Source organism: Canis aureus, chromosome 14 (assembly GCF_053574225.1).
Source record: "Canis aureus isolate CA01 chromosome 14, VMU_Caureus_v.1.0, whole genome shotgun sequence".
NCBI lineage: Eukaryota > Metazoa > Chordata > Mammalia > Carnivora > Canidae > Canis > Canis aureus.
The window spans coordinates 3876161-3892125 of NC_135624.1; the positions used below are offsets into that span (position 1 = coordinate 3876161).

General features: G+C 35.2%; 1 protein-coding gene across 7 annotated transcripts in view; it reads right to left on the minus strand.

Moving 5' to 3' along the window:
- Positions 1-15965, minus strand: part of STK3 (serine/threonine kinase 3) — a 378723-nt gene that overhangs the window by 198517 nt on the left and 164241 nt on the right. The window lies entirely within an intron of this gene.

A 15965-nucleotide genomic window follows, 5' to 3' on the forward strand; every position in this document is an offset into this window, starting at 1 on the left:
CAATGGGATAATAGAAAAATACAGTGGAAATTAAAAATATAAAAATATTGTACTACAGAGCTGTAGTAATCAAAACAGTATGGTACTGGTGTAAAAATGGACACAAATATCAATGAAACAGAACAGAAAGCCCAGCATTAAAGCTATATGTTTATGGTCAAAATCTACAATCAAGAACTCAAGAATATACAATTGGAAAGAGACAGTCTTTTCAATAAATGGTACTAGGAAAACTGGACAGCTACATGCAAAAGAATGAAATTGGACCATTTTCTTACACCATATAAAAAATAAACTCAAAATGTAAAGACCTAAATGTGAGATCCAAAACCATAAAATTACTAAAAGAAAACACAGTCAGTAAATTATTTGATATCAGCCATAGAAACATTTTCCTACATATTTCTCCTCTGGCAAGGGAAACAAAAGCAAAATCTAACTATTGAGGCACAACTAAATAAAGCTTTTACACAGAAAAATAACCACCAACAAAACGAAAAGGCAACCCAGTGAGTGGGAGAAGATATTTGCAAAAAATAAAACCAATAAGGGGTGAATACCCAAAATATATAAAGAATTTATACAACTCAACACACACACACACACACACACACAAAAAAAAGTCAAATAATCCAATTAAAAATGGGCAGAACAGCTGAATACACATTTTCCCAAATATATCCAGATGGCCAACAGACACAAGAAAAGATGCTATCACTCATCCTCAGGGAAATGCAAATTAAAACCACAATGAGACATCACTTCATACCTGTCAGAATGGCTAAAATTAAAAACACAAGAAATAACAAGTGTTGGTGATGATGTGGAGTAAAAGACCCTCATACACTAGCTGGTGGGAATGCAAATTACTGCAGCCACTGTGGAACACAGTATGGAGGGTCTTCAAAAAAATTAAAAATAGAATTACTATATGTTACAGTAATTCCATTACTGGGTATTTACCCAAAGATAATGAAAACACTAAATCAAAAAGATATATACAGCCCTATGTTTGTTACAGCATCAAGTGTCCATTCATTTATACAAATACACACACATACACACACAGAGTAATATTATTCAGCCATTAAAAAGAATGAAATCTTGCCAACTGCAACAACATAGATGGACTTTATGGGTATTACACTAAGTAGTATAAGCCAGTCAGAGAAAGACAAATAACATATGATTTTGTGAAACCAATGAACAGGCAAAGAAAAAAAGAGACAAGCAAACCAAACTCTTTTTTATAAAGATTTTATTTATTTATTTATTTATTTATTTATTTATTCATTCATTCATTCATTCATTCATTCATTCATTCGAGACACAGAGAAAGAAGGAGGCAGAGACACAGGCAGAGGGAGAAGCAGGCTCCATGCAGGAAGCCTAATGTGGGACTCAATCCCGGGACTCTGTGTGTCTCTCACGAATGAATAAAATCCTTAAAAAAAAAAAAAAAAAAAAAAAGACTATGAGGGGCGCCTAGGTGGCACAGTAGGTTGAGCCTCCAAACTCTCAGTTTTGGCTCAGGATCATAAGATCAGGATCGTGAGATCTAGAGCCAGTGTCAGGCTCTACACTTAGCAGGGAGTCTGCTTAAGACTCTCTCTTCTTCTTCCTCTGCCCCTCCCACCCCATTCACATGCTTTGTCTCTAAAATAAGAAATAAATCTTTAAAACAAACAAACAAAATATTGCTTTAAGACTATGTAGAATGTGAAAGTAACCACTGGAAGAAGTTTGTTTCAACTGCCACCAATGCCACGGTGGCTCATGTCTCATTAAGAAACAACTTGGGGGACAACTGGATATCCACATGAAAAATGAAGCTGGACCTCTACCTCACACCATAAATAAAAATTTACTCAAAATAGACCAACAACTTAAACATGAGTTAAAACCATAAAACATAGGATAAATCTTCATGACTATTGGTCTGGCAATGGATCATTAGGTATATCAAAAGTAAAGAAACATGAGGAAAAATGATAAATTGGACTTCATCAAAATTAAAAATTTTGTGCATTAAAGAGTATTAAGAAAATGAAATGACAACCTACAAAATAGGAGAAAATATCTACAAAACACACATCTGTTAAGGGTCTAGTACCCAGAGTATATAAATAAGTCTTACAACTCAACAACAAAAAGACAACCCAATTTAAACACGGGCAAAAGACTTGAGTAGACATTTCCCAAAAAAAGATATACAAATGGCCATATATGAAGACAGATTTTCAACGTCATCATCATGGCCAAAAGGTTGAGACAACCCAAATGAATAAACAAATTATGGTATATATAGACAGTGGAATATTACTCAGCCATATAAACGTATAAAGTACTGACACATACTACAATGTGGATGGACTTCAAAAACACTAAGCTAAGTAAAAGAAGCCAGAACAAAAAGACACATTTATATGAAATATTCACAATAGGTAAATCCTTAGAGAAAGAAAGCAGATTGGTGGTTGCCAGGGGCTGAAGCAGAATAGGGAAAACAAGGTGCAACTGCTTAATGGGTTTGGGGTGATAAAAGCATTTTTGAAACTAGACACAGGTGGTGATTATACCTTGTAAATACACTCAGATCACTGAATTGTTCACTTTAAGTTGGCTGATTTTACATGAATTTCACCTCTATTAAAAAAAAAAAACCCTAGCCATGTTAAAATTCTAAACAAATTGGAAGATGGTTTACATTTACATGTAATATTAATATAGAATGTCATAAATGAATTGTACATTTTTATTTGTACTTGAGTAATGTGTTGGCTTATATAAGTTTGCTTTCTTCATCAAAAAGAAAGAAACTAATTAACTGGATCTCTTTCCCCTAACCCTTGAAGTGCCAACTTCTCCTAATCCTTTCCAAATTAAAAGACCCTGACTACTCTAAACCATCTCTCAATCTTATACTCCTCAATAGCAACATAAGAATCCAATTCACTTGATAAATCCACTCTAGGGATCCCTGGGTGGCGCAGTGGTTTGGCGCCTGCCTTTGGCCCAGGGCGCGATCCTGGAGACCCGGGATCAAATCCCATGTCAGGCTCCCAGTGCATGGAGCCTGCTTCTCCCTCTGTCTGTGTCTCTGCCTCTCTCTCTCTCTCTCTCTCTCTGTGACTATCATAAATAAATAAAAATTAAAAAAAAAAATAAATCCACTCTAGTTCAAGACACCTGATCTAGAATGCCATTTATTCATTCAATAAATATTTATCAAGCACCATCTACATGCCAGGAATTACACCAGTTGCTGGGGATATAAAAATGAGTAGAACAAGTATTCTTTCTCTCATGGAGCTTATATTCTCTAATGAAGGGGTAAGTTGACGATAATATGATAGAAAATAGGGTAACGCAAGAAAACAGTTTACAATTGCTAGCAGGACAATAAAATAGAAAGCTGTTGATCAAGAATGACTGAGAAAGGCTCTTTAGAGTAGGCATTAAAGAAAGCCTGAGAGACATTTTTGCTGAAGTCTTAAATGACAAGAGAGCTAACAAAGCGACTGGCTGTCTGGGAACATGACATTCTCCACAAAGGAAAAAAGAAAAAAACATCATGATTTAGGAAGAAGCCTCCCATGTTTGAGTTCAAAAAAGAAGGCTCAAGTTAGTGAGTCAGAAAAACACTAGTTCTAGATGAGATATGGGACACGCAAAAGCCAGATCACACAAGCCTTCATAGGCCATGAGTAAGGAATCTGGATTTTCTGAAAATTCTAGTTCTACCAGGAACTTATTCTCTACCTTTGACTAGATGGTCAGACTTGATGGTCCACAGAAAGCAAGCACCATGCTCTAAAGTCGCACTGCCTAACAGAGTAGCTCCCAAGCATGTGAACTAGTCCAAGCTGAGAGATTATAAATGTAAAATATACACCAAAGTTCAAAGCTTAGTACTAAAAAGAGCAGGAAAAGTGTCTCACTTATAATTTTTAAATTTATTATACTTTTAAACGATATTTATGTTTATTATAAAATTTATTAATGTTTAAAATACATTGTTATTTAAATAATATTAGATATATTATTTAATATTATGATACTGTACTATATGTTAATATATTTAGTATATTATTAAAGGTAATTTCACCTATTACTTTTTTCTTTTTTTAGTATGGCTACGAGGAAATTTTAAATTACATTTGTGGCAGGAAGCCTGCATGGCTCAGGACTTGGGCGTTTGCCTTCAGCTCAGGGCATGGTCCCGGAGTTCTGGGATGGGTCCCCCACATTGGGCTTGCTGCAGGGAGCCTGCCTTCCTCTGCTTGTGTCTCTACCAATCTCTCTATGTCTCTCATGAATAAATAAATAAAATCTTTTTTAAAAATTACATTTGTGGCTCATTTTATGTTTCTATTGGATAGCACTGCACCAGAAAAAGGGCCCACAAGAGCAGGGATCTTTGTTCTGTTCACTCATGTAACCATGCTGGGCTATTGTTAGCACTTGATAAATAATAATGAATGAATACAGACTTGCAGTTTTGTAAAAAAAAAAAAAAGAAGATGCCACATAAATTAGCAGTTTACAGCCAAGGTGGGAGAATGGGAGGGAGGAATGTTGTTTAGGGCCACCACAACGCATCACTATGCAAGGCTGTGGTGCTGTCATATGTACCTGGGTTTTTCCCCTCTCCCCACTCCTGGTATAAAAATTAAAGAGCTTACAGGTGCTACAACAGCAGCACCAATCCATAAAACTGAGTCATGTTTAATTACTTCAATACTGATCTTTTCAATTACCTAGACTTCACTTTTTATCCTCGTAACATTCCATTATTTCCAACGAACAAGTCACTAATCCTTCATCAACTCTTTGATTTGTTATCTCTGCTTATGTACCCTATATTACAGAGCTATAGTAGAGAAAGTTCAGGATTAAATAGACTTGCTATATTTCTGGGTCTCAAGATCTGATTTCAGTGCTGTAAAGAATCTGCCACTAAAGACCTGCCAAAGATCTACTGATTCATGAACTGTCTACCGTTACTAGATGATTTCAAAGGTTCATTCCAACCCTCTGATTCTGTATTTACAAAAGATCTTCATAGTCTTAACAAATAAATTCACACTGATTTAGACATTCATTTTTTTTTATTCTTTTCACAAATATGTACTTCACTGACTCATACAGATTCTGTTAAAGGTAGTAGGTGTTGAAGGTGAGGACGTGGACAGTCTCAGTACCTATGAAGTTTATAAGAATACCGAGGGCACTGCCTATATTTGGCCCTGAATTAAGGGTAGAGAGGACAGACCTGGTGCAAATATATAAAGTTTATAAAGTCCCTCTTTCATTATGCTTTTTTCTCTTTGTAATTAACTCCTCCCTTTACTTTAGGGATCACCTCATATCCTGCCCTAATCAAAAAATGGCACAATATCCAATTATTCATACTAGTACATAGATACGTGTTAAAGTGATCTGTAATATAGTTTTATTTTAAGATTCCATTTGAATAATGAAGTTTGAATGAGGCATCTACACATTGGGCCTTTTAACTTCAATTATGAAATAAAAGGTTTTTATCCTTGAATACAGTTATTTAAACAACAGTAAACAGTAACATTTTCTAGAACACTGAGATATAATGCTGTCTTAAATTTTTATATTACTTTATAGTTTAAAGAGTATTTTATGAGTCTCACAACTCAATTAAGTAAACAGAAACACATAGTCCCTTTTTTAGATGAGGAAACAAACTCAGAGAAATAAAGTGGTCTGTCAAATATCATACAAATATTAATTGGTTTCAAAATAGGAGAGCTGCAAGGGAGTTGCAAGGCTTGCTCCAAAGATGATATTCAAATTTTTGACAATTAGTAAAGGCAATGTCTATCAAAACAGTCATCTGCCATAATACTAGTGCTTAACAAGAATAGATCCCAGCCATAAACAAGCAGTAAAACTGAGTATCAACCATGAATATCAGGGAAGAACTCCTGCTTCATCCTAGCATTCAAATGTGAATTATTATAAGTGGTATACCAGCCAAACAAAACAAGTATTCTGTTAATAAATTCTGCAAGTAAGCACACGCACACTCACCTGACCTGAAAAGTAACCTTAACTGAGGACATTATAGGTGGCTTAATGAGTATTTCATTGAAAACAGATGCTTAACACCACTAAAACAAACATAGACATCAATGATTTAAACATTTTTAAATGATTTAAATATCTAAGTTATCAAATCAGTAGGCAGAATAGTTTCTCATCAAAGAAAGCAAACAAAAAATTCTGAGGATCGATTAGCTTTGTCTGCATAAAAGCTAGAAGCTCAGAAAACAAAAACACAGAAAATGTAGTAAGATGTTTAGCATACAGAATTATGTAGAACATAAAGAACTCACATTAATCCTTCAGAAAACAATAAAATCCAACAAGTAAATAGGCAAAGAAATAAATATACAATTCACAAATATACAAAAACTAAAAATAAAGCTAGTTAACATACACAGAAAATATTAAACTTCACTAATAATCAAAGAAAAGCAAATTAAAACAATGAGATATCAATTATAAAATTATCCCATATGGATCACAATGTTGCCAAGGATAACAGCACATGTGTGGCAGACAGGAAGAATATAAAGCATGTGTGAAAGTGATCTAAGAAGGCAGGAAATAAGAAGGCAGAAGTATTTTCCAATAAGTCCTAGATAATATTAATTCACTGAAAAAACATTTACTGAGTACCTGCTCTACACTGAATTTTTAAAATATTTAACCTAACCTTATGTGACTCCAATCTATCATGAAAGACAGACTTAAAAACTCAGAAACTATTATAAAAAATACTTTTCAAAGTGAAATGGGACCACAGTGGAAAGATACTTCATTTAGTGGTATCCATCAAAATTATTTCCAATGAAAAATTTTATCAACAGAATACTTCATCTGTGGATATAATTAGGTTATCTTTAATACAATAAGGTTTAGTTTTATTTCTATCACTATATAAATGAAGAAATGTCATTTTAAAATCATTTGGGGGATCCCTGGGTGGCTCAGTGGTTTAGTGCCTGCCTTTGGCCCAGGGCGTGCGTGATTCTGGAGTCCCGGGATCGGGTCCCGCATTGGGCTCCCTGCATGGAGCCTGCTTCTCCCTCTGCCTGTGTCTCTGCCTCTCTTTCTCTGTGTCTCTCATGAATAAATAAATAAAATATTTTTAAAAATAAATAAAATAAAATCATTTGAATTACATTTTATAGTCTATTTTTAAAAGTGAATAAAGGAAGGTGGAAGAGATATAATAAACCATGAATGAAAGACTCAGTAATCAGGGATGGAAATAAGACTTTTATAGCTGAGCTAATACATTAAAAGACAAAGTCTACATCTGGATTCAATATTGGTATGAATTCATTGGCAAATTTAAAAAGAATTTCATTGTACAAAAACAAAAAGATGGTTTTGATAGGCTTTAGTCCTCTGGTTACTTTTGTTTCTAGAGTCATATGATTAGTATAATAATATGATACATTTAATATGTCACTGTGTATATGGTTTTGATAAAAATGCACCCACCAAATTGTCTCAAGGGCACATGCACAAGCTGTTTTAAAATATACATACTGCCTTAATGTTTTTATGTCAGTAAAAACAAATTCAAGTGAGCTTTTATAAGTTCGTACAAAATTAAGAATTTTAATTTTCTAAAAATGAATCTTGACAATCTTACTTAAACCCCACCTTTTGACATAATTACTTATATAAAATAATGCATTAATTCTCTATTTAGTACCTACTGTCCATTAAAATGAAAAAGAATGAAACACACTTCCCCCTTTCAAGGCACAGACAACTATATTTTATTATAAAATTTTAAGTTTCAACTTTCACAGTGACTTCGTAAAGTCTTGAAAACCATTTGATGAAAACTCACCAATGTAATCCTCACACAGTGTTTTAAGCCCTGGATCAAATCTCACCTCTTCATAGAAACCACCCTACACTCCCCAAGTCAGGATTGACCGATAGATGATGATACTGATACCGGTAACATCAGCAACAGCTGACATTTACTGAGATTTAACTCTGCCAGCTATAGTACAACTATCATTTCATTTGATACGCAAACACAACTGCAGGAGGGCGATACTAACAGGAATTTACTGAGGGCCTGTTATACTGCCCTTACCTTCATGGTGCTCAAAATTCAGTGGAAAGGATGGCACAGGAACAAATAATTATAATATTAAGTAATGCCTGTAGCAACAGGATTAGATAGAGGAGCACTCCAGGACAGCAGCTGATAATGCATTACAACCAGTACTCTTAAAATCGAAACCATAAAACTTAACCCTCAAGACCTTGAATGATACAGTTCCTGCCAGCCTTGACAACAAGCTCACCACACCATTCTCCCCACTTCAAGAAGACTCAACTTTTGAGCTGACTCTTGAAGGATGAACAGTTTGTCAGTGAATGCAAAGGCAGGTTAGGGCCAAACTCTGCTTTATATACCCACAAATTTTTAAGTGGAAAGATGATATGAACCTATAAGAACTTTCAGAAAGAAAACTCTGATGGCAGACTCAGTCCACTAGCAATGGAAAGCTAGTGTGGGGAAGATAAATCGTAAAATCATTTATAGTGGCAGCAACAGGAGCAGCAGCAAGCAGCTAACAAGTGTGCAACCTTGCTTACAATCCCAATGGACAGTTCTGTGGTAGAATAATGAACGTGTTGAGCAAAATTAGATACAATTGGGAAGATGAAGAAGAGTCAGAGCATGCCGTGAAACAGGAAGGCATCAAAAGCAAAATCCATGCTCCATTCATATTTCAAGCTGAAACTGCCCCAACCACTAAAAAATCATATACAACTTAGGTAGCAGTCTCTCAAGTAAAAACAAAATTGTTATTAAAAATGAACTTGCGGGGATCCCTGGGTGGCTCAGTGGTTTGGCGCCTGCCTTTGGCCCAGCGCGCGATCCTGGAGTCCTGGGATCGAGTCCTGAGTCAGGCTCCCGGCATGGAGCCTGCTTCTCCCTCTGCCCGTGTCTCTGCCTCTCTCTCTCTCTCTCTATGTCTATCATGAATAAATAAAAAATTTTAAAAATCTTAAAAAAAATAAAAATAAAAATAAAAATGAACTTGCCCTCTAACCCAGTAGCGCCATTTCTCAGAATGTATCCAAAGGACATAACATAGTATGCCAATACACAAATATAAACATTCCTGCAGCTTTGATTAGAACAACAAAAACGGAAAAGCTGGAACTCATTTTGTCCAAAGTACTGAAAGAAATATATGTTGTTACATACATGTGGACCTATATGTACCAGTGTAGGCAGATCTCTAAGATCAGAAGTTAAAGGGAAAAAAGACAAGGAACAGAACACATATACAGTATGAATCCCTTGTGTAAAATATGATATGTGTACATATGTGCTCAAAGGACCCACAAGAAACTGTTAACGGACATTACCTCAAGGAAGTAAAACTGAGGGGCAAGTAAGGAGACACTAATTCCCCTTTCATACTATTTGAAATGTTTACGATGTACTCATAATTACTTACATTTTTTCCTTAATTTATATCATTAAAAGGGTAAGTGGCTCACACACATTCTGGTTCAAAGTACAGAAAACTATGCTATACCATTTTAAAAACTCTCCATCTAAAATTGTTAAAATTAGAGATCTGCTACCTAGGAAGCTAAATTCCTATTTTCTGGAAAATTAACTTATATGCATCTCTTGATTTCCTAAGATTAACCAAGACTTTACTAGATAAGACACAATAATCTTTTAGTATATTTTTCCAATGCTAGAGAACATTCTCTATTTCAACAAGTATCACAAAATTCTTAAACCAGTGGCCATTAAAATTACATACTGTTTTAGATATTTTTGCCATGATAGTAATAAAATAGTGATTTAAGTTCATACACAATTTTCCAGGTTACAAAATGTTCTGACATGCAGCATCTTTGTTCCTCAAAAGAAAACACTGAGGTAGGTAAAGAAAGTAATATGATATTAGGCCTAATTTAGGCTTAGGCATCTTAAGTTTAGAGAAGTTACACAACTACCCATGGTCCCAAGAGCTACTAAGTAACAATGCAGGAATCCTGGGTCCTTCCACTAAATCATCTCCTTTCAAATAACTATGTCACCATGTACTCAGGGTCATATTTAAGGCAGGGAGGGAGAGCTCACCGTCCATCTGGCAGTGACAGGCAGTCCACTAGGCGAGGAATGTACCATACAAAAATAAAGTAGATGGAGGTGGGCCTGACTGATGAAAAGGAAACAGAACTGGGACAAATGCCAAGGAGAACAGCAACGAAGGTGAAGACCGGGCAGCTTCCCAATCAGGGCAGCCAAAGAAATAACTTTGTAAGGTTAATTTACTTAGTTAAGGTAGAAGAGAAAGTCTATTGGAAGAACTATATTGTGATGTGGAAAATCATCAAAGTGTGTATATCCAATCAAAAGATTTAGGAAAGATGTAATGGAGTGTACATGTATGATGTATTTAACCAGAGATTAAAACCTGGCACATGATTGCTATGAAAAATTTGATAGGTCTAATCCTACAGTGCACAGTCATATTAATGCTGTGGCTTGGAACTTTAAGAATCATATGCAAAATATACTTAGAACTCAATTTCACTCTATGGGATACACCAAGTAAGGAGCAAGAATTACTTCTCACACAAAAAGATTCATTCTCCTAAGATTCTAGTACAGCTCTAAACAGTAATAGTACCTGCTAGGGTAAGAAAATCCTTCTTAAGAAAAGGGATTGTAGACATCAGAACTAATACCAGGGTCAGTCCACCGTGGTTCTAATAAGGAACCACGGGTCTTTAAATCCTGATGAACAGACTTCCCAGAAGAAGTCTTACAGCAAACTTTTACTGCTGACACAGCAGAAACAAGGTCCCATGGATATCAACAGTTACATCCCTTACTGTGACAGAAGGAGAAAGGGTTAGAGAGCCAACAATTTTGACTCCAAATGTCAATAAATACTTCTAACATTTAACATACATTTTTTAAGTTATTTAGAGGTGAGGGTTTCTTTAATTGTTTTATTCTTGATACATTTTGCTTTGATTTGAGTTTTAGTAAATATATAGAATTATTCATTACATTTTGCCATTTTAACACCCATTCACCCTTCTCCTGCTAACATATTCTGATTCCCCTTAGGAAATTACTACTTCCCCATCCTCAGAATATGTTATTTCTACTACTCAGCTTCATCCTAGCTCCAGGTTAGACACAGATCAAAATGGTTAGACACAGATCAAGATGACGTGCTCAGAGAAAGGCATATGACCCATCCAGAAGCAATGAAGCACAAGAATCCTTGCTGGATTTCATATGAGGCAAAAATCTGTTGGAGACTAGACTCAATACAGAGGTATCAAAATAAAAAGATGAATTAAAGTTAACTCCTTTCACCCTGAATCAGCCATACATGAAATTAGCTCTACAAAGACTTTTAGTTATGTGAGCAAATAAATTCCCATTTTGGCTTAAACCAGTCTAGGCTGGGTTTTCTTATAACCAAAAAGTGATAAACTTGAAGTTGATACCAAAAAGTGGGGAAGCTCCTAGAAAAAAGGTTTGTATAAAGCACAAACCACTGACCAACTCTAAAACTACTAAAAGTTATTCCAGATATTTAACAGCATAAGATTTCTGAAGCTGATTTCTATATTCTGCCCCATTCCAGAATACGATACTGGGAACCAGGAAAATAGTATAATCATGTTTTTTAAAAGAACGTGCAGGGTTTTTTAAGTCCCTTCTTTGCCTTCATTTCCTAGTACCACTTCCCCCAGCTAATAAATGCTTACTCCAAATCGTATTAATATTACACTTAGACTTCTCATTTTACAGAACTCCTTGAATGCTTCAGTGCCCATTAGTTTTTATGGCATACATGACATAATCACAGACAACGGTGATCAAACAACTTACTAAAAACCAGTGGTTTAGAGAAAGTTGAGGAGTTAAGTAGCAATCTCTGAAATAACCTAAATCTCAAAGGTAATACTTAAGGTTACATGCAAGACTTTATCTGAACAACCATCAAGCCTCAGATTCCAACTTCTTTACAATCAAAATTTTTTCCCCTCTTACTCTTTCTCTCTTGGGAAAAAGAATACATACAATTTAATGGGGCTTATAGGTATTCAACATGAGGAAAAGACTGGAAAAAACAGCAGAGTAACACCCTCCCACCCCTCACCAATCTATCTCCTCCTACCCCAAAGAAAGGAGGGTTGAGGGTATAAAATAGCCAAGGTTTTAAACAATAAAAAATTTATGGGATTTTTCCAGAAGAACACAAATCTGCTCAACACATAGAATATACATTAGAAAACATAACTAGAATATTTTAGCCATTATTATATACAAAAGGGCAGGGAGAGGCTGTCTTCATGAAATCTGGATTGCAGATGTTTGGCAAAAAAAAAAGATTAATAATCTATCACAAAGTCCCACAACTAGTGATTCAAAATGAAAGCTTTCACTACTTACACCATATGTAAATATACATATATACACGCTGCTTATAATCCCTTGATCTGAAGAGAAAGAGAACTGATACTCTACTGTGAAAATGGTCAGTGGGCAGACATTTTAAAATCCTTTCCCACATGAAAAGATTCCTGAAAAAGAGATCAGAAGACAACAGAAAAGCACTCAATATATATGGAGTTGTAAATCCTATATGAACTAGTATCTATTACACAAAGAGAGAGCATGCAACAAAGTGATTAGGGAAGTCAAACATGAATTAGTCCAATAACAGAGAGGCAAATATAAACCGCCAAAAAGCACTTTATGGAATAGAAGCCCATACAAATCAAAAAGATGACTATTATTATCAATGAAACAATATTAAACTTTGAAACTCCAAATAAATCTTAAGTCAATAAAAAATTGGTATGACTTCACTGAGGAAAAAAATATATCTGAAGTAAAACAAAATACATATCAAGGCAGAACATATATTTTTAAAATACAATAAATCAAATATTTACAAAAAAGATATGTGTACAAGGCGTTAACTCTAAGTGCACGAAGATAAAAAACACCGTAGTCTATTGTGAATAGCCACTGTTTGATTCTATTAAAGAACCCTTCACTGTACCTAAAAATGTAGCCCTCTTATTAAGTCTATATCTCCCTCATCAACAAAGATAATTCAAAGTACTCGTGGTGGATACTAGGATTCTGTTCTTGATTCCATAGTCCTCTTTATATTCTGCTCAAACACATCTGATCGCAAAGACATTCCCATCTATATAAGTGAGATGACAGGATGATGATGACAGTAGCAAGAACAAATACCTACAGGGCTTTATATGTGCTAGGTGATATTCCTTGCATTTTATATACTTAATTGTCAGAACAACTCAGTGAAGTAGGGTGGTCTTCTTATCTCATTTAGTAGATGCAGAAAATGAGTAAGAAAAGAAAGTTGCCCAAGTTCACATACCCAATATATAGCAGAACCAGATTCAAACCCACAAACTCTGCTTCCAGAATCTGTGCTCTTAATTACTACAGTTTAATTCTAGTAGTTTGATATAATTTTAACCCTTTCTTTCCCTCTAATCTACTTACCACTCTATGATTCAGTTTCCCACCTACAACATGGGTCAATAATAGTTCTTATTCATACAGTTGTTTAATCCTTATATGAGGATTAAATGCAAAACCATACATGTATTTAGAATAGTGCCTGACACATACCAATACTATATAAATAGTACTGCTCACAAAATATCTATCAAAAATCTGTCACTGAAGTTGAGAATCAGTTATAAAACTAACAGTGAGAATTTACCAAACAGAATAGTCTTAAAGTGTCCTTCACACTTCTAAAGAGGTGATGTTTAAATAAAACTCGGCTTTCCCAATTATTTTCATAATAAAACAGACCACCATAAGCCTTGAGGAAAACACATACACATAACTTAGGAATTGCTTTCTTCAGTCTGGAACAACTTCTCCATTATTCTTTTTCCTTCATTGCGCACCCCCCCCTCACCCACTACACACACACACACACACACACAACATCACAGAAATATATCTCACCTGGGTAAAGGTAAATACTAAAATTTTCTCTTATATACCAAGATAAATGTTTATACATGTTTTAAGAGACATAATTTATTTGGTATTTTAATGTTGTTCTCATCTGGACAACTGGGTCCTACGTATTCTGAAAGGGTTCAGCCAGAACACTACTCTCAGTTTGCCTTTACCAAAGAGCTAGAGAATTATGGAGACAGAAAGAATGATAGCAATCTTCTAGTCCAAGGTCTAATACTGATCGAGATTTAGATTTGCTTCTAATTTTCTGTTGTGACAACATTCTTGCCTATGCCTCACTGTACAATTGTGCTAGGATTTCTCTAAGTACAGATGAAAGAGGAGAATTGCTGGAGGATCCCAAAGTCTGTATGGATTCAAACTTTTAAGGGATTATCAAATGAATCTTCAAAAGTAGTTGTACGAAACACCTAAGAATATGAAAGCTATATAAAATACACATAAGGCAAGGGGGGGATATCGTTGATTCAGGTTCAAAAGCTAACCTAAATTTGTAATTAATTTGTTTAGTTATTTGTCTCTCCTCCTGAAACCTCATTAAGCTGATAGAGACTTTTGAAAATAAATAAATAAATAACTAATAACAAAAGAAATCATCACAAGAGAGTTTAATGACTTTGGAAGCATTCTATGGAAAGATCCACAGCCAAGAGGCAAAGAAGGAGTGTGCAACAAAAGGAGTGATTGCCAAGTAAACTCCAAGAGGCTCCACCACTGGGGAGGTTGGGCAGGAGTAAGAAGGGATGGAAATGGCAACTAGCTTTTTCATAGAAGCTGAAAAGAAGAAAATAGAATAAGAAAAGAAAAGAAGAAAATGGAATCCTTATTCTACCCCTACCCTCATCCCCATATATGCAGATGACATGCATTCTGGCACTTAACCCCACATGGGAGCAGAGTGAGAGGCTCCTCTCTCAAGAAATTGAACAAACTGCTCTGTAGGCCCTTCCCCGAAAAGCCATCTCCCAGTCCATTCACCCTAATATTATATCTGCCAGTCAAAAAGCATTGCCCAATGTTTCCAGTGAGTGCTGGTCAGCCTTCCTGCTGACCCTTGCCATGGGCAAGACCAGAACAGAGGAAACAACCACCCCAGAGGAAGTAAAGATGATTCAGGAAACAGGAAATAACTTTTTCAAAAACTTGTTTTTCTTAGAGTGATGAGAAAAACTTTTGCATCCATGCCTCAACATCAAGATGTTACAAAAAAGGACAAATGAAAAATGAAAGAGTTCTTATAAATTAAAATATACTCCTGAAATAAGAAATTCAGTTAGAAGAGTCACAAAATAAAGTAGAAGAAATCACCCCCTACCAACTCCCCAAAAGGTAAAAAGACCAAAAAAAAAAAAAAAAAAATATCTAGGAGGAAAAAAAAAAGAATAAAATTCAGAAGATTCATCATCCAGTGAAGAAAATAGAGGAGGAGCTTATTAAGGAAAGTGTTCCAAATCTGAAAAAAGACAAAAGTGCTATTTGAAAAGAATTGAGTGTTGAGCATAACTAATAAAAAGGACTCACATCTAGTAGGTACATCCTTGTGACACATTTTATTCCTTGTGCAGTATCAGGAACATCAAGATAAAAAGAAAAGTCTAAAAAGTTCCAGATTTGGGGGGTTTGGGGGAGGAGGCAGGTAAGAGGCCTACAGATAAATAAGACTCTGAGAGGCATTAGCTATAACATTAGCAACATCAGATGCTAGAAGATAATAGATGAAAGCCCTCAAAGCTCTCAGAGAAGCTTATTTTCAATGTAAATTTCTACATAAGCTATCAATCAATCAACTGTGAAAGCAAAATAAAGACATTTTCAGACATGCGGGATTCAAATAGTTGACCTCTTATTCTTG